The sequence below is a fragment of the Chlorocebus sabaeus genome, chromosome 2 (assembly GCF_047675955.1).
Source record: "Chlorocebus sabaeus isolate Y175 chromosome 2, mChlSab1.0.hap1, whole genome shotgun sequence".
Taxonomy (NCBI): Eukaryota; Metazoa; Chordata; class Mammalia; order Primates; family Cercopithecidae; genus Chlorocebus; species Chlorocebus sabaeus.
Genome location: NC_132905.1, coordinates 79,175,021 through 79,193,697, shown reverse-complemented (window position 1 = coordinate 79,193,697; position 18,677 = coordinate 79,175,021). Strand labels below are relative to the sequence as shown.

Here is an 18,677-nt window from a genome sequence, read left to right as displayed (position 1 = left end):
CGCTGTAACCCCATTAAAAACGGAGTTAAAAGCAACGATCGTTGTCTTCCAAACTGAACCTCTACGAAACCAGGGATGTACATCTGAAAGCAACTCAAAGGCCTGCCATTGTTTTTGCCAACCTTAGAAACTTCCCAGTTTGCCTCTGGGTGTTTGTGGATACTGTGTAAAGTCCAGACGTTGGAAACTGGACGGTTAATAGAAGTTGTATCATATGCTTTCTGTACCTCAATCAAGCATCCCACACGAAACTGCTAGGGGTACATACAACCCTCTCTGGAGACTACTGTCATATATGTCATTTAAAAATATTTTCAACCTATATTCATTCTCGTCTTATACCAGCAACATGAAGATGGAAATAAATGTTTTTTCTAGACATTACATATATTTTATGTTATACATTCATTGTATTTACTTATGTATGTTATATGTAAATATAATAAATGTATAATTATACATTTATGTGATTATACATTTATGTGATTATGTGTGAAGGGGTAGTCCACCATAGAAATTATACATAATTATGTATAATTTAATTATGTATAATTTAACTTATATAATTATACGTAATATAATAAATGTATATATACTATATATACATTTATATAATTTAATATATAAATATACATATGTATAATTTATGTATAAATAAATTTATATAATTTAATTATGTAAATTTAATTATACATAAATTATAAGTTTATGTGGCCTGCCCCTCCACACCTGTGGGCGTTTCTCGTTAGGTGGAACGAGAGACTTGAGAAAAGAAATGAGACACAGAGACAAAGAATAGAGAAAGAAAAAGTGGGCACAGGGGACCGGCACTCGGCATACAGAGGACCCTTGCAGGCCCTGGTCTCTGAGTTCCATTAGTATTTATTGATAATTATCTTTACCATCTTAAAGATAAGGGAGTGGCAGGACAATAGGATCATTGTAGGGAGAAAATTAGCAGTAAGACATATGGATAAAGATCTCTGTGACATGGATAAGTTCAAAGGAAAATGCTGTGCCTAGATATGCATATGCAAACATCTCCATAAACCTTTTAGCAGCATTTTTCAGCAAGTCCCACCTTTTGCTGTAAGGCAGTTTTCTCCTATCTCAGTAAACAAAGCATACAATCCGGTCTCACACCGAGATGTTCCATTGCCCAGGGACCGGCAGGAGACAGATGCTTTTCTCTATCCCAACTGTCAACATCCGCCAGATGGCCTTCTTTCCTCTTTTACTAGTCCTCCTCAGCACAGACCCTTCACGGGTGTCGGGCTGGGGGACGATCAGGTCCTTCTCTTCCCACGAGGCCCTATTTCAGACTGTCACATGGGGAGAAACCTTGGACAATACCTAGCTTTCCTAGGCAGAAGTTCCTGAGACCTTTGGCCGTGTATGTGTCCCTGGGTACTTGAGATTAAGAGAATGGTGATGACCTTTAACCAGTAAGCTGCCTTCAGGCACTTGTTTAACAAAGCACATCCTGCACAGTCCCAAATCCATTAAGCCTTGAGTCACCACAGCACATGTCTCTTGCAAGGACAAGGTTGGGGGTAGGGTCACAGATTAACAGCATCTCAAATACAGAACAAAATGGAGTCTCTTATGTCTACTTCTTTCTATACTGCTATACAGTAGCAGTCTGATCTCTCTCTCTTTTCCCCACAATATTATATAAATAGATAATAGATAATATATTTATGTATTACATATATGTAATATAGAGTTTAATATATACTATACTGTATGTAATATATATACTATATATTATATATGATTTCTAGAAAAAAGTACATTTATATAATATATAATGTGCATAAATATATAATATACATGTACATATATAATGTATATATAATTATATAACATATATAATATGTAATAAAATACATTATATACTATATATCACTATGTATACATTATATTACATGTTATACTAAATATAATAGTATATACTATATATACCATATAACAGTATATATTTTATATTATTGTATATTTCATTTATATAATTTCTAGAAGAAACATTTCTATCTTCACATTTGCTGGGGCAAGATGAGAATGAATAGAGGCTGGGCATATTTTTATTTATGCCATATTTATTTCTATCTCCACATATGTATATATTTATTTATTAGGGAAAGAATGTGACAGGAAAAATCCTTGAGATATTCATTTGAGTTTTGGTCTTTCTATGGTGGACTACTCCGTCTGCTTAAGAGCCAGTACGCAAAACATATTTATATTCCCTTGTGTTAGAAAAGGTTTAGGTTGCAAGATGCAAAGAAGAATGCATCGGAAGAAAATTTGTTTATTCCTTTCTTTGAATGCATGGACTTGGAAACTTCATAATAGATTATGCCATAAAGGAAGGTTGAGGAAACGTCTTGGAGTCCTACAAGTCTAGAAATGAGTGTATCTCAACAGGTCCCTTGGGCGATGTATTTTATTACATGTAGAATGCGACTACGTCTCATCAGCTCAATGGCTATAACCCTCAAGTCAGATTTACTCCACTCAGTCTTGTTTATTGCAGGACCTCCCTACATGCTCTCATTGTTTGCTCCTGGATCTGACAGTCTACTTGAACTGTAGGCAGGGACAGGTCTTCTGAAACATAAGGTAGTGAAATAGAATGTTTCCCTGATCCCTTCTCAGAACTCGCAACAGGGATGCCTTGCTTACTCGACCTGCTGCTCTCAACTCCCAGCAGGAGGGAGGGTGTGAGCGAAAGAGGTGGGAACTGGTGTGCAGGAGCGCTGGAACAGGCTGGCTGCCTCTGCACCAGTGGGATCAAACTCCACTCACTCGGACCCGCCAAGTTCCACCCATCGTGGGAGGGAGTGTGCAGGTGAGTGGGTGCAGGAGCCGGAGTGAGTGCTTCTGGGTGCAGGCAGGAGCAAACTCTGCCAAGCAGCAGCATCGGGCGGGGTGCCTGTTACTCCCAAAGCCCCGGAGGCCTGTTACAGTGCTGTTTTAGCTCCGTCTGGGAGTAACAGTGCTGTTTTAGCTCTGTCTGGGAGTAACAGTGCTGTTTTAGCTCTGTCTGGGAGTAACAGTGCTGTTTTAGCTCTGTCGTCCGCAGATGGCTTAAGTGTTCAGCAGGCCTCTGCCTTTTCGCATTCAGTGGCTGCCTTCTTCCAGCAAGCAAAAAGGGCCGGTGTGACAGCCTTTTTGCATCCACACCCATGACGCTTCAGCTCTTGTCTGGCATCCAGGAAAAATGAGGTCGCACTAAACAAATTGAAGGATGGCGAATGTGGGGGTATTATTGCCAAGGAAAGTGGGTATCAGCAGGAAGGGGAGCTGAAAAGGGGAGGAGGAGGGGGTGTAGGTAATCTTCCCCCAAAGTCCAGCGTCTCTGGTCAGACTTTTCTCTGAAGTTACATCATCAAGCTGTCCCTCTGAGGTCAAGTCTTTTCTCTCCATCATCTGGCCACATTCCCCAGTGTCCAATTGCTTCTCCCCTGTGCCAGCTGAGTCTGTGGTCTTTATAGGCACAACATAGGGTGGGGTGGGGCCATAGGTGGGTTAGTAAAAGGCAACATTTGAGCAGGAAAACAGGGATAGAAGTTCTCACTTTGGGCTGTGGTCTCAGACTTTTTAGCTTGAGTGTGGGGCTTTGTCAGGGAACTGTCCCTGTTTGCCTAGAACTTCTCTGCCCCCTATCCCTATCAGCAGGTTATAAATTACTTCGTTAAAAATCTTCCAAAAATTTTATACCTAATTCAGAGCAAAATTATCCCCCTGGTTCCCTTTCTGATTTCATTTCCCATCACTGCCACCCCCTGCTCTCTCCACACCTCCCATGCTGGCCTCATCCTTTTGGCTTTTCCACAATAAGGGTAATTAGTTTAGGTGCTTCTACCTCCTCATCTGTCTGGCTCCAACATTCTCCCCTTAGATCCTGTACTGTATGCTGTCTTATTTCCTCATGGCCACCATTCAAATGTCACCGCATCAGATAATCTTTCCTTGATTACTCCACTTGAAGCACATTCTCACCCCAGTGGCTCTGTTTCCTGCTTTAAAGCACCCATCCAAGATGACATAGATATTTAACAACTGCAACCTACTTCTAGAATACAAGTCCCATGAAGAAATAATTTTGTCTTGTTCACCAATTTACCTCCAGCACCAATGTCTTGTACATTTGTGGTCCAGGTAAACACTTAAGCATGCAGTTAGACTAATTCAGCTGTAAAGTAGTTTCAGTGGTAATATGTAATGTTTTACTATGCACTTCTAAAATCTATAGTGATAGCAAAATACTACTTTGACAATCCAACATTAAAATTTTGCAAGACTATTTGGAATATATTAATTGCATAAACATGAGAATTAATTTACTTATTACATTTAATATTTTATACTTTTATTTGCAGTACTGTTTCAGTGTCTTTTTTGCCTACAATATATTAATACATAATTTTAAGTAGGATTTTTATAATATATTTTTAAACACATATTTTGTTTTACTATTTAAGAGAAAAGTAAAAAAAAAAAAAAAAAGACAAAACAAGCCTAGCATATATTTACTATTTGTTTTCTTTCAACTCCCTAATACATTTGCATTGTATTAAATGAAACACATGATTTCTATAAAACCATCTGATATATTATAGGGAGGAGCTAGATGATAAGAGACAAGTACTTAATGTTTTACAATCATGCAAAATATTCATTCAATGACCATTATGTATAACACTATCTGCCTGGATATTTAGACCATTCGCCCCACATACCCTGTTTATCTCTGCTAAGCATCTCGTTTCCCTAAACTGAGATAGTTAAGTGCTACATAATAAGTACACCTTTGCAAAAGCTGTTAAAAGGAGCATAAAACCAAAATCAAACCCCAAACTTAGTGGGAGACACAAGTACTGGAAAAGCAGAAAACATGGATTTTATTATTGAATACACAGAGACCTATTAGTACTACATCAGAACTTTGAATTTCAAGAGGAGAGAAATTGTCTTCTTTTGCGTAATTTGTTTCTGCATATATTAGGTTGTTATCATGCTGTTGTTAAAGACATATCCTGAGACTGAGTAATTTACAGAGGAAAAAGGTTTAATTGACTAAGTTCCACAAAGCTGGGGAGGCCTTACAATGATGACAGAAGATAATTGAGGAGCAAAGTCACATCTTACATGGTGGCAGGCAAGAGAGCTTGTGTAGGAGAACACTCCTTTATGAAACCATCAGATTTCATAAGACTTATTCACTATCACGAGAACAGCACCATGATTCAGTTACCACCCACAGCGTCCCTCCATGACACCTGGGAATTACAGGAGCTACAATTCAAGATGAGATTTGGATTGGGGACACAGCCAAACCATATCACTGCAGAAATCCAATTTCTATTTTTTTCCATGTATTCTATTTTTCTCATATGGTTGGGTTTGGAATAGTAATAAAAACTATATATATATATATATATATGTCTAGATCATAAAACATGATCTATATAAAATTATTTATAGACTCATAAGGCATACAAAAAATTTAACCCACATACAAAAGACACAAATATGGTGATTCAGTGACCACTAGAAATATATTTATGTAAGCATGGTTATGATAGATATGTAGACAGAATAATAAAAGGTAAATTGGAGTATAGAAATCATTAACAGAGGCCAGGCTTGGTGGCTCATGCTTGTAATCCCAGCATTTTGGGAGGCTGAGGCCGGCAGATCACGATGAGGTCAGGAGACCGCGACCATCCTGGCTAACATGGTAAAACCCAGTCTCTACTAAAAATACAAAAAATTAGCCGGATGTGGTGGCACGTGCCTGTAGTCCCAGCTACTTGGGAGGCTGAGGCAGGAGAATCGCTTGAACCTGAGAGGTGGAGGTTGCAGTGAGCCAAGATCACGCCACTGTACTCCAGCCTGGGTGACAGATCATGACTCTATCTCAAAAAATAAAATAAAATAAAATAAAATAAAATAAAATAAAATAAAATAAAATAAAAGAAAGAAAAGAAAGGAAAAGAAAAGATAACTTATTAGACAAATATAGGAAAATTATAGTTAATAAAATGTACTTTTTATTTACAAGGTTTTAGAATTCATTGCCTGATAGTTTAGTATTTGTTAATCTGGTAAAATAAGTAATTGGGTATGGGTGAAGAAGCTATAAAAGAGACTCCCCAAACACAGTATTTTAAACTAGTTTTATCTCTCACGTAATAATATGGCTAATCTGGTGGGCTGGATGGTGTCAGAAAACAAGTCTCCATCCATTTTTGAAACCAAGTTTCCATCCGTTTTTGAGTTTTGCCATTCCCACATGCTGTTGCTTGGTGATATCCAGCCAGCAGGTTTAAAAAAAAAAAAAAAAGGAAAGGAAAGAGAGGGAAAGCTCCTCATATTCTTTGAAGTAAATTATTCTGCAAATATGCTGCTTATATTTCATTGGCCCAAACTTAGTCACATCATACCACGTTGAGGTCATCTGAAGTACCAGGCTGAGAAGAAAATAATTTGCGTGACATAGTATTGGTTGGTTCCCACACCTGACCCAGAAATCTTAATACAAGGTGTTGGGGAAAGGATCAGAGAGCCGACCTTGGCTCCCATTCGTCTATAGAGCAGGGTCATTTTTATAACCAGTGTGAATGCATCTATGGTAGAACGTTGATTACAGAAGCAATAAACACAATCACACAATATTTGTTCTCGTGTTGTTGCTTTTTCCATCCAGTTCTAGTAAATTTTCAAGCTCAATTTGCACATGATTTGTCTCTCAAAATATCCCAGGGAACATTCTTATCATAATTTAACAAGGGTCTGAGTAGTATCTATGTCCTTTTTCCTAGCTAATCTTTAATCTACTAGTGGGGGTGTTGTTTAGATTTTGGATTGTTTATTGTTTTTTGGTTTTGTTTTTGTAGTATGTTAACACATGTTTATACCAATATTTCTCTTGGATATAATAAATAATAGGTGACTTTAGCAAGGAACTCCAAAGTTAGAGTTCATGTTTTTCTTCTGTAATAATCTAAATAGTTTTTTTAAGGGAAACATCAACATTTTATGGTGTTGAAGACCCAGGTTTCCCCCATGTCATGCTGTACTATCCCTTGTATGGATTACCTGTTTAGATGAAGATACCTAGCCACTAAGCCAACATTCCAGCTTTTCATAAAGGAGAAAAAGAGAAGATGACACATCTTTCTTACTAAGGGTCAGCCTACAGTGACATACATCTCCTCTCCTCAATCATTGCCTAGATGCTAGCAGTATATCCATCTTAACTGTGATAAACATTGGACAGCTGTGAACAGCTATGAAACATGAGAAAAATCATATTGTTATGATTTAAGGGAGTATAGGTATTAAAGGTACAACAAAAAGCTAAGGAATGTACTGAGTTTTAATAAGTCAAAAGTTAAATAAGAGACTAACTTGAAGAATCAAAATGAATTTTAAATCCAATAGGCTATATTGTTAGTCTTCACCATAGGAACAAGGACACCACTAAGAAACTACAGATCCCTTTAACTTTATTGAAAACCATTTGGAAATTAAATTCACAGGAAAATGGTTACTTAAATATATAATTGACTTGTATTTTAGGAAATCAGATTTGGCATTTAGCTATATATGCGCACAAACATAAAGTATGGCGCACAACAAAAGAGTATGATAAAAATCTGAACTGAAACAAATGAACTGCTGTATCTATAATTCAGTTTGCCTAAGAAATCTTCCACTCACTCTTCTTCTTTAGGAAGGCCTTTTTTAATATCCTGCAACAGCTGATTGCCTGATTAATGTCCCATAAAATGCATAACTTGCTATTATGAATGACCTGAATTTTGGCAGGAAAAAGGATAGACAATATTATAAGTGAAACACCAGCTATAAATTATCTTTTGCTAGCATTGAATGCAATTTTGACTTGCAAACATCCATAACCCAAAAAACCTTTCCCTTTCAAATGTTTCAAAAAGATTTTTTTCATAGTTTAAACATGGATCACAATGTGCTGTTTATAATGGACTCTGAAAGATTACATTTACTTGATACAACAGTAACACAACAGAAATTGTTTCACTTTTCTCTTACTGAAACAAGTGCTTGACACAGGGTAAGCATTCTATAAGCATTAGCTATTGTATCTTACAATATCTGTTAAACAGAATCAGGTTATTTTCTAAAAGGATAGAATTAGCTCCTACTTCCTACTTGACATGAATTACTTACAAAATAATTTTAGTGTCTATCTTGCCACAGTTCTAAAAGTATTATTTATTTAAGCAAATTAAGCAAAGAAAGCTTACCTTCTGCTACGTAGCTTTCAGTGTAATTAACATAATCATTGACCCACAATAGTGAATTTAGAATTTTCAAAAAAGACATTTCCTATAGTGAGAAGTAATACAGCTTCTCTGGAACCTGACTACCTCAGTTGGAATTCTGGCTCATCCTCTCACTAATGGTGTGACCTTGGTCACGTTAATATGCCTTTCTGTGACTTGGTTTCCTTGTTGGGAAAATGGGAATATAATTAGTAAATACCTCCCTGTGATAGGGCATATAAAGTATTTAGAAGAGATTTTTGTACAGAATAAGAGTTCAATTAAGTGATGCCAACTATTACTGTTACTTATTGTTGTTTCTGTTACTATTATTTCCTTAAAGATTTATCAAAACAATAAAGAAAAGGAAAACATGAAAACATGCCTCTTTAAGTCTAGTAACAGCTTATGTAATTTATTTTTACTTCCAAGAAAATAAAATATTGCCCCTAAATGCAGTTCTTATTAGTCAAAGGCTATCTGTTTAAAATCAAAGTCTTGGTAAACTTGATGTGACAGTTGCCTAACATGTCAAAACTATTTTCTTTCCTTTTCTGTTTCCTTTTTTTTTTTGTATTGCACATATAAATGTGACAGAGGGAGCAAGGATGGGAAAGTAGATCATGTATCATTTCCTGAAAAGAGGAATAATCATAAAATAACAACATTCCCTACAAAAAGAAAAAGGGCTATGGGTATCATGACAGGCCAATGGAGATTATAAGAAAAACCATTTCTTGGCCGGCCGCAGTACCTCACACCTGTAATCCTAGCACTTTGGGAGGCCGAGGTGGGCAGATTGCCTGAGCTCAGGAGTTCAAGACCAGTCTGGGCAACATGGTGAAACCCCATCTCTACCAAAATACAATAAATTAGCCGGGCATAGTGGCACATGCCTATAGTCCCAGTTACTTGAGAGGCTGAGGCCGGACAATCACTTGAACCCCGGAGGCAGAGGTTGCAGTGAGCTGAGATCACGTCACTGCACTCCAGCCTGGGTGACAGAGCGAGACTCTGTCTCAAAAAAAAAAAAAAAAAAAAAAAAAAGCCATTTCTCCATTCAGTATATAAACATATATACTCACCCCGAGTCTCCTTTCTCACTTCTGAAAACTGACATTCAGGTCTCTGTGAACTTTTCACACAGTATGTCACAGTAGTAGACGCAGTTGTACCGCCAAATTGGCCAAAGATTTTTTTTTTTTCCTTTTGACAGATTCTTGCTCTGTCACTGAAGTGCAGCGTGCCGTCTCAGCTTCCGCAACTTGTGCCTCTGGAGTTCAAGCAATTCTCATGTCTCAGCCTCCCAAGTAGCTGGGATTACAGGCGCATGCCACCACACCTGGCTAATTTTCCTGTATTTTTAGTGGAGACGGGGGTTTCACCATGTTGGGCAGGCTGGTCTCAAACTCCTGGCCAAATGATTCACCTGCCAGAGCCTCCCCAAGTGCAGTAATTACAGGTGTGAGCCACTGTGCCTGGCTCCAAAGAGAGTTTTAACAACAGTAGTAAAATATCTGCTTACATTTTTAAGAAGTGAGGCAATACTTTTTTTTTTATTATTCCGCTTAAGTATTAGGAGTACATTACAAAATCTTTTTGTTGCATTACGATACTTAGCCAGATAATTATTTAATAATAATAGCCATGGTTTCTTGAAGAAAAAAGAATCTATTCTCTTTACTTTAGCTGTCTCTTTATATTTTAACAACAAATAACAAGTGTATAAAGCTTACCATCTTCTCTATATGAAATAATGAAAAACACATTTTTCTCTTAGTTATTCTACTTAATACATAAGATTATCCATTGCAATATGGACAAAATAGAAATCTAATATTTATAACAGTCACATCACATAAAGTCAACTGTAATCCATGAGTTGTCAACATGATTATCAAAATTATGTTAATATATTATTGTAGAATATTGCAACTAAATAAGAAATTGTAAGTGCATTGATTTTCCTTCTTTCAAGGGAAAGATTAGGACACTATCAATCAACAGTTCTTACTTTTTGTATTATTCTCACCCTTACAAGTTATCTAAGACTCAACATTTTTCTGAGCTAAATGGAGTCAAAATATTACTAAACTCATTTATATAAACCCTTCATATTAGACATTTTTGTGTGTGAAAATACATGTTAACTTTAGCATTCAGGCATAAAAATACAGAAAGTAAAAAAGACACTCAAAATATATATTTACTTATCCCATTTCAATAGGTTACTACAAATATTTTCCTTTATTACTGAAAATGTAAAAATGTTAATTTTCACAATTAAATTATATGTCTCCTTATATTGTCATAGATTTTTTCCTATCACATAAAGTGAACTTCAGTTTATTGTAAATTTGCTGATTGATAAAGCCCTCAGGAAATATGCTTTATAAGGCATTCTGTATTAAAACTCAAATCTTCAAAATACCAGAGATTATATTTCTATGGTCAACTTGACTGTGATCCATACATCTACAGAAGAACATAAGAAGGAAATTATTCTTGTGTTCTTTTGAATGTGCTTTAATTTACCACATTTTCTAATTAGAACAATGTAGCTCAATATTTTGTCTATTGTCATATCTGCCAGAAATCTCAGACCAAAATAATGCTCAAATTGAATGATTCATTAGATTTAAAATATTGCTCTTTTTGGCTTTTGTTATTTTTCTTGTTGTCTTGCTTCTATTTTGTAGGGTTGTATCTTATTTCTGTTTCAAATATGTGTACCATCAGAAACTCTTTTTAGAAGAATGAATATATTCAGAAACATATATACATATGTATATATACATTCAGACACACGTATATATGTATGTATACACATCTGTGTATGTATGTGAACATATATTAAGAGATTAGATAAATGATTCGATATATATATTAATACTGACGTTACAGATTAGATATAAGAAAACTTCTTCCTGCAAAGGACCATATGTATTTTATTTTATTATTTATTTATTTATTCATGCGAGACAGAGTCTCAGTCTCTCACTCAGGCTGGAGTGAAGTGGTGTTATCTTAGCTCACTGCAGCCTCCACCTTCCAGGCTCAAGTGATTCTCTTGCTTCAGCCTCCTGAGTACCTGGGATTACAGGTGCATGCCTGGCTGTAATTACACAACTGGCTAATTTTTGTACAGTTTTAGTAGAGATGGGGTTTTGCCATGTTGGTCAGTCGGGTCTCAAATTCCTGGCCTCAAGTGATCTGCCTGCCTTGGCCTCCTGAAGTGGTGAGATTACAAGCATGAGTCACTACTCTCGGCCAGCTATATGTATTTTAAATGGCTCGTGGGTTTGTTATAACTGCTCAACTTTGCCTCTGTAATAGATAAGCAGTCATGGATAATATGTAAACAAAAGAGCATGGCTGTGTTTCAGTAAAGCTTTATTGCTGAAAACAGGCAGCAAGCCAGTTTTGGCCTACAGGATGTTGTTTGCAGACCCTGGATATAGATGATAGATTGACTTACATAATGGATAAGGATATATAACAGATCCTATGTACTCATAAAATACTGTCCTTATTAATATACATTCATCTTCTATTCTGATCTTTCTCATATTTTATGTTTGCCAAAACGTAAAATAACTATATATCCAAATCCAGCGAATCGTGGCGTGAATTATCATTACTTGTAGGGGCTACATTAATCTCTTCATGAAATTAAAACGTATCCTGTGTAATTGAATAACATTCGTATTTATTTATTTTATTCATTTTTTATTCTAAAGCCTTTATTTGAGACATGATGAAAAAATCTTACAGGTGCACATGGAAAGACATGATCACCACTGGGTGAAAACAATCTAACCAAAAAGCCTGAATGCCTGTCAGCTGATGTTGAAGCTGAAATTCTGGGGGTATGACACGCTGCAGGGCGGAAGGGAATGGATAATTAGTATTCCTCTCCTTCCTTCTCACCCTCTCCTTCAACAGAATCCACACTAACCACTTGATAACCCTTCTTAAGGGCAACCATGTCCTCGTGGGCCTCACAAAACTCTCCTTCCTCCATCCCTTCACCCACGGAATAGTGAACAAAGGAACTTGGCATACATCAGGTAAAACTTGCAGTCCAGGTCAGCCCACACCTCAACAATGGCTGTGATATTGCTCAGTGTGCACACAGCTCTCCGTCCTTTGGCCAGGTCTCCGCCTGGTACCACAGTGGGAAGCTGGTAACTAATGTCAACCTTGAAGCCAGTGGGACAGCAATCCACAAACCGAATGCTGCATTTGGTTTTGATGGTGGCAGTGGCAGTGGCAGCACTGATGTCTTTGGGAACCATATCACCAGGGTGCAAGAGGCAGCAAGTTATGCATTTACCATAGTGTGGGTCACATCTTAACATCTGACTGGCTGGCTCAGAATAAGCATTTATGATCTCCACTACAGAAAACTGTTCACGGTAGGCTTTCTCAGCAGAGATGACAGGGACACACATGGCCAGAAGGAAGTGGATGTGGGCATATGGCACTAGATTGGTCTGGAATTCTGTTAGATCAATATTCAGGGCTCCATCAAATCTGAAGGAAGCAGTGATAGAGGACAGAGTCTGGCTAATGAGATGGTTAATGTTAGTGTAGTTTGGACATTCAATATTGAGCTTTCCAAAAGTGGTCCAAGTCACTTTTGGAAAACGGATGAAATGATAAAAAGGGTTGAGGTGATTTTTCCACCTTTCCTGTATGAACTGTATCATTGGCTAACCAAATGGTAGATGTCATAGATGGCCTCATTGTCTACTGTGAAGGCACAATCTTAGTGCTCTACGGTGGTGTGGGTGGGGAGGATGGAGTCGTAGAGCTCAACTACTGCCGTGGAAACCTGGAGGATGGGGGATTGCTGGGTAAATGGAGAACTGCAGCTTGGACTTCTTGTTATAAGCAACAGAAAGACATACCATCAGCAGGGAGTTGAACCTAGAACCAGTCTGTTCAACAAAACTGTGTAAAACTAAGAAGCCCTAAAGACCTGTGCACTGGTCAGCCAGCTTGTGAACTCAGTCCAAGATGAGGTCAATGATCCCCTTGTCAATGATATAGTGGCCTCATGCATAGCCACTGGCAGCATCTTCCTTGTCTGGGATGAGCTTCTCAGGGTGGAAGAGGTGGCTCGTAGGTGTCAGAGTAAACTGTTAATAACTGTGGGTTCCAGGTCTACAAACACGGCCCTGGGCACATGCTTTTCAGTGGTCATCTCTCCCTCGAATTGTCTTGTCACTTGGCATCTGGCCATGGAGCTGGATGCCATGTTCCAGGCAGTAGAGGTACAAGCTGGCTTTGCCAGTCTGGACACCAGGCTGGCCAATGTGGATGGAGATGCACTCACACATAGTGGCTAAGAGTTAGGAGGCTAAGGCGACAGGAGCAGATAACGGGTCCGATGACCGATCCCAACAAGCTAAGAGTTAAGGAAAGTAATGTGCTCAGTAATACTTATAGTTAAACATCTCCTTTAGAATTTGCACATAAAAATGATCAAGGTAAAACTAATGTAAAGTTAAATAGGTCGAGCTATAAAAGATTATGATTAAGACAAAATGTTGAAGTCATGAAACGTGTATGAAAAATAAAACTGTAGTTGGAAATAATAAAACTTTCTGGTGGTTTTGAAGGGGATCACAAGGAAATCTGTATCAACTGTCATGAAGCTTGAACTATTACTTATTGCCAGCCTTTCAATTGCTCCAAGAAGCCTCTGACATATCATTTTAACCTTTACATAATGGTGGCAAAATGTGGGTATTAAGTTTCAAAATGTCATCTTAAACTAATTAATTTATGAGTGTCAGTAGCAGCGGACACATGATATAAAATACTGTTTAAATGTAGTAAAAAGATGAAAATGAATAGGTGTTTCTCTTTCACAAATACAATGAAAATATATAAACTTCCATACTTTGGAAATTTAATTTATTATTAACTTTATTTCTAAACATTACACTGTATGGTACATTATAGTTTCTTAATACCTATTTTTGTATCAGAATTTTCTTTTTTTCATAAATGATCCTTTCCTTCAACTCTGTCTCTGTATTTTTTGATAACCTTTTCTTTCTTATCATTGTCTCAATTTTAAAAGGTCAAACATTGGACTTATTTGATTTTTTATTATATCAAACTTTTTAATTTCACTTTTAAAAGAAAAATATTTTGAGATCTAACTTGGAAAACACTTTCAAAATTCCTGCATAGTTTCATGAAACATGAAATTATTATTTTAAAAAATAATCATTATGAAATTATTTCTTTCTAATATAGCTAATTCTCAGCTTCTACGTGGATCCCTTGGGGTTACAATGGGGGACCATATTAGCATAAATCCCAATCTCATAGATTTCTTTTAACAATAATTTCAAATGGTTGTCTATTTTATTCTGTTAATTTGGAAATGTTTTCTAAGCAAAATCTATCACATACCTATTATTTTCAGCGACTGTAGTATAAAACTGGCTTGGAAGTCACATTAATGAAAACTTTACAATTACTTCATCTGAGTTATTTATTTCCAAAAAAAATTTACAACAATACACATGACAAGCATTTCACAAACAGCATCGCATACATTGGCATTTTTAGTTTAAAAAAGATGAAAATTATATTGGCTAACATTTCTTGAGCTCCTACCATGTACTAGGCACTGTTCTATTTTTTTTTTTTTTTTTTTTTTTTGAGACGGAGTCTCGCTCTGTCGCCCAGGCTGGAGTGCAGTGGCCGGATCTCAGCTCACTGCAAGCTCCGCCTCCCAGGTTCACGCCATTCTCCTGCCTCAGCCTCCTGAGTAGCTGGGACTACAGGCGCCGCCACCTCGCCCGGCTAGTTTTTTGTATTTTTAGTAGAGACGGCGTTTCACCGTGTTAGCCAGGATGGTCTCGATCTCCTGACCTCGTGATCCGCCCGTCCCGGCCTCCCAAAGTGCTGGGATTACAGGCGTGAGCCACCGCGCCCGGCTCTGGGCACTGTTCTAAAGCATTAATTATATTGTTACATTTCAAGAATATAACTAAATCTTTTTTAATGAACCATTGGTAAACTTACCTATTTAAAGCTATCTGTTGAGAAACATTCAAGCCATATTTAATTTCACTAGGCAATTAACTTGTAGTCTTAAGTGAGTAAAATCTTTTAAACTAAGGAATATATTTTATTTTAAAACCACCTTAAAAATAGATGGGAAGACATTGAGGAGCAATTTTTGTTTGACCTTTAATGGATGAATAGCTGAAAGCCTAGAAAATGAAAATAAAATAAAGTCAGCAAGGTTGGCAGGAAAGCATCAGAGAAAGCCACACTGATCTACCTGTCACACTTAGAATACTTGACCCCACAAAACAACAGATAAATAACATCAATTTACCCAAAATGTATACTTTGAGAAGATTAATACAATTTATAATCTTCTAGTCAGACTGATCAGGAACAAGGAAAGAAGATACAAATCATCAATCTAGAAATAATGTAAATTGGAGAATAGAGAAATGCAAAACAAAATAACAAAACTCTTGTTAGTAATCATAATTGGAGATGGTAGTATTAGTATTGTTATTCTGAGATAGTTGTATGTACAATGAGAAATCAAGCAAGTGAATAATTACAGGCTATTCTCATTCTATTATCTCTTGTATTTTGAGAGCCAGAATTATCAAGGCATATGAATTGCAACAAAAAGGTAATATAGAAGAAGTCATGCAAAAGTCTTATAATTTTGAATTGGAAATGAAGATGAAAATATCCGTATGGCCTCACAAGCATACTTTGTCTTTGTCTTTTAACCCTAAATCCCCTGAAAAGAACTAGAAAATATAATAAACTCAGGTTGTAGTACTGTCCAATTTAAAAGAGAATGTGTTTTGTGGAGAAATAGATGTGTTCATGCCTATAGAAGAAAATGTACAGGACTGAATATAGACCATCTTGACAAAACAGAGAGAAAGGAAGCTATCAATGACTGCTAGGATCATGCCTGAAGAATTCAAGAGCCAAACTTCTGATGTTTTGCTCATCATAGATGGGACAAACTGACCTTCAATAAGGATAAGAGGCACAATGAATTGAAACTCATCATAAATCTATGAGTTCATATAAATGTGAAAACTAATAATTGATCAACTGCTGAAAAAACAGTGATCCAAATCACTTTTGCAAAACTGATTAAATGACAGAAAGGATCGAGGTGATTTTTCCACCTTTCCTGTATGAACTGAATCATTGGATAATCAAATAGTAGATGAAAGGTAGTATTCCTTTGTAAAATTATTCCACCCGAAAAAATTAAAATAAAATGATAGAATTAAATTGCAACCACTTTTTAACACCAAATGGAAAATGAAATGAAAAATTAGCAGGCAATAAATGGCTTGGAGAAAAATAAAAATAAAAGCCAGAAGGCAGATATACTGAGCCTCCTGTTAAAAGAAATCATCTGAAGACTTTAATCAAATCCTTTTCTGAAATATACTAAAGTGTACCATGAGTTTGTAATCAACCTGACCCAGATTCAGGAAAACTTTCCAAGGCAAACTTTACAGCTTCTTAAAAAAAAACAAAAAACAAACAAAAAAAAAAAAACAAAAGAAAAGGATGGAGATTTAGATACAGCAAAAATAGGGAAAACTATATTCTGGTGTCTCAAGATACAAATTTGCTTGACAAAACATAAAGAAATTCCAGGACTTGATTCTGTATCAGGACAGTGGTTAACTATTGAGAGAAAGAGCAGTTTAGTGGTCTGGGCCACAAAGGGAGTCTTTTGGAATGGGTGGAAAAGTTATATTTCTTAACGTATACAGGGAATACAAGTAAGGGCAACTTATAATAATACACTGAGCCAAATAAAGAGTATTCAGAGGGAGTATCACAAAATTCAAAATCATCAATTTTAAGATAAAAGTTCTTTTATTGTATTCTTTTGTTAGATTTGTTAATAATGGCATAGATTTCCTAAGACTAAATGTAAAATTATTGACAATTTGATTGTTTCCATCCAAGAACTTCATCTTATTTCATTTATCATATGAGTTCATTTTCCAGAAACTAGGGCAGTAAATCATATTCCCTAAAGATATTCTACATATAAGCACAGATCTTAAAGAATACATGGCTTTAGCAATTAAACAATCAAATGGATTTAGAAAAAAAAAAAAACCATGGAAATAGTCAAATTACATTTAGAGTCCTTTCTTCTACTAAGTTTCAAAACCATAGGGGAAAATGAAGACAGCTTCAACATAAATTCTGTGATAATGATATGCCATTTTTGGCAGAGTAATTTGTATTGTTAATTAAGTCCTTAATATATGACTTTTATATGCAATTACTAACTGGTTAGGAAACAATCAATGAGAGCATTACCTACCAATTAGTGCTCTTTCTCATTAAATATTTAATTGCTCAGTGGAACTAAACATCTCATGTCCTTGTCCATGTAAGTTCAGAAAGATGAAAGATAAAGCCACATATCTGAGTAAAATGTCATCTCTTGCATCCAAATTGCTTCCCTTTTATTTTTCAAATGATCTCTTTAACACCTTTTACTAAATGGCTAGCCTGTGGTATTTTTGTATCAGTTTTATCAGATATAGTTATGGAATATTTCCCAGAGAATGGTTACAGAAATATGAAACTTCTCATTTTGTGGTCATCAATTTTCATGTGAAAATTGTGATTCCAGAAGTACGTTCCCTTATCTAAGGTATATCTTGGTTCCCACAAATTACCAAAATCTTATTTCAATTACTTGCTGAAAATATTGAATGATACAAAAACAGCTACTCTTGCCCATTTGAAAAAGAAGAGTAGGAGAATAAAGGTCATCTATATGAAGATTTAACAAAAGTTAAAAGGAGAGCAAACCTTTTCTTTAAGGAGGCACTTAACATGTTTGTCTTTGCTAACTTCCCATTCTTTCACATCTATTCAACTCTGCCATTGTGCGAAAGTTGCCACAAACGATATGTTAACAAATTTGGAGGACTCTTTTTCAACAAAATTGTATGTACTTATAGAAAACAAATGGGTGGCTAGATTTAGTCTGAGGGCTTTAGATTATTTGCCTCTGGTATAAAAGAAAAACTCAACTCCTGTCTTTTATGTATTAATGTATTCATTCATTTAATACATATTTATTCTGTATTCATTAAATATTCTACCGGTGATTGACTGTCAATAAACAGATAATGAGTAAATATGTGTCAAATCAAGTGGCAATGAACTGTATGAGGAAAATTAAAGCAATAAATTGGGGAGATGGTGCCAAGGCAAGATTAGGGGGTGGGGGCATGCTAAACAGTGGCCGGTGTAGATTTCACTGAATAGGTGACATATAGCAGAAATGCCTGAAGGATAAAATGA

The 18,677-nt window shown here is 36.2% G+C and overlaps 1 pseudogene; it reads right to left on the bottom strand.

Annotated features, from left to right (window-relative positions):
- Positions 1-12,185: 12,185 nt before the first annotated feature.
- On the bottom strand, positions 12,186-13,660 carry LOC103217968 (tubulin alpha-1B chain-like; annotated as a pseudogene).
- Positions 13,661-18,677: the final 5,017 nt, after the last annotated feature.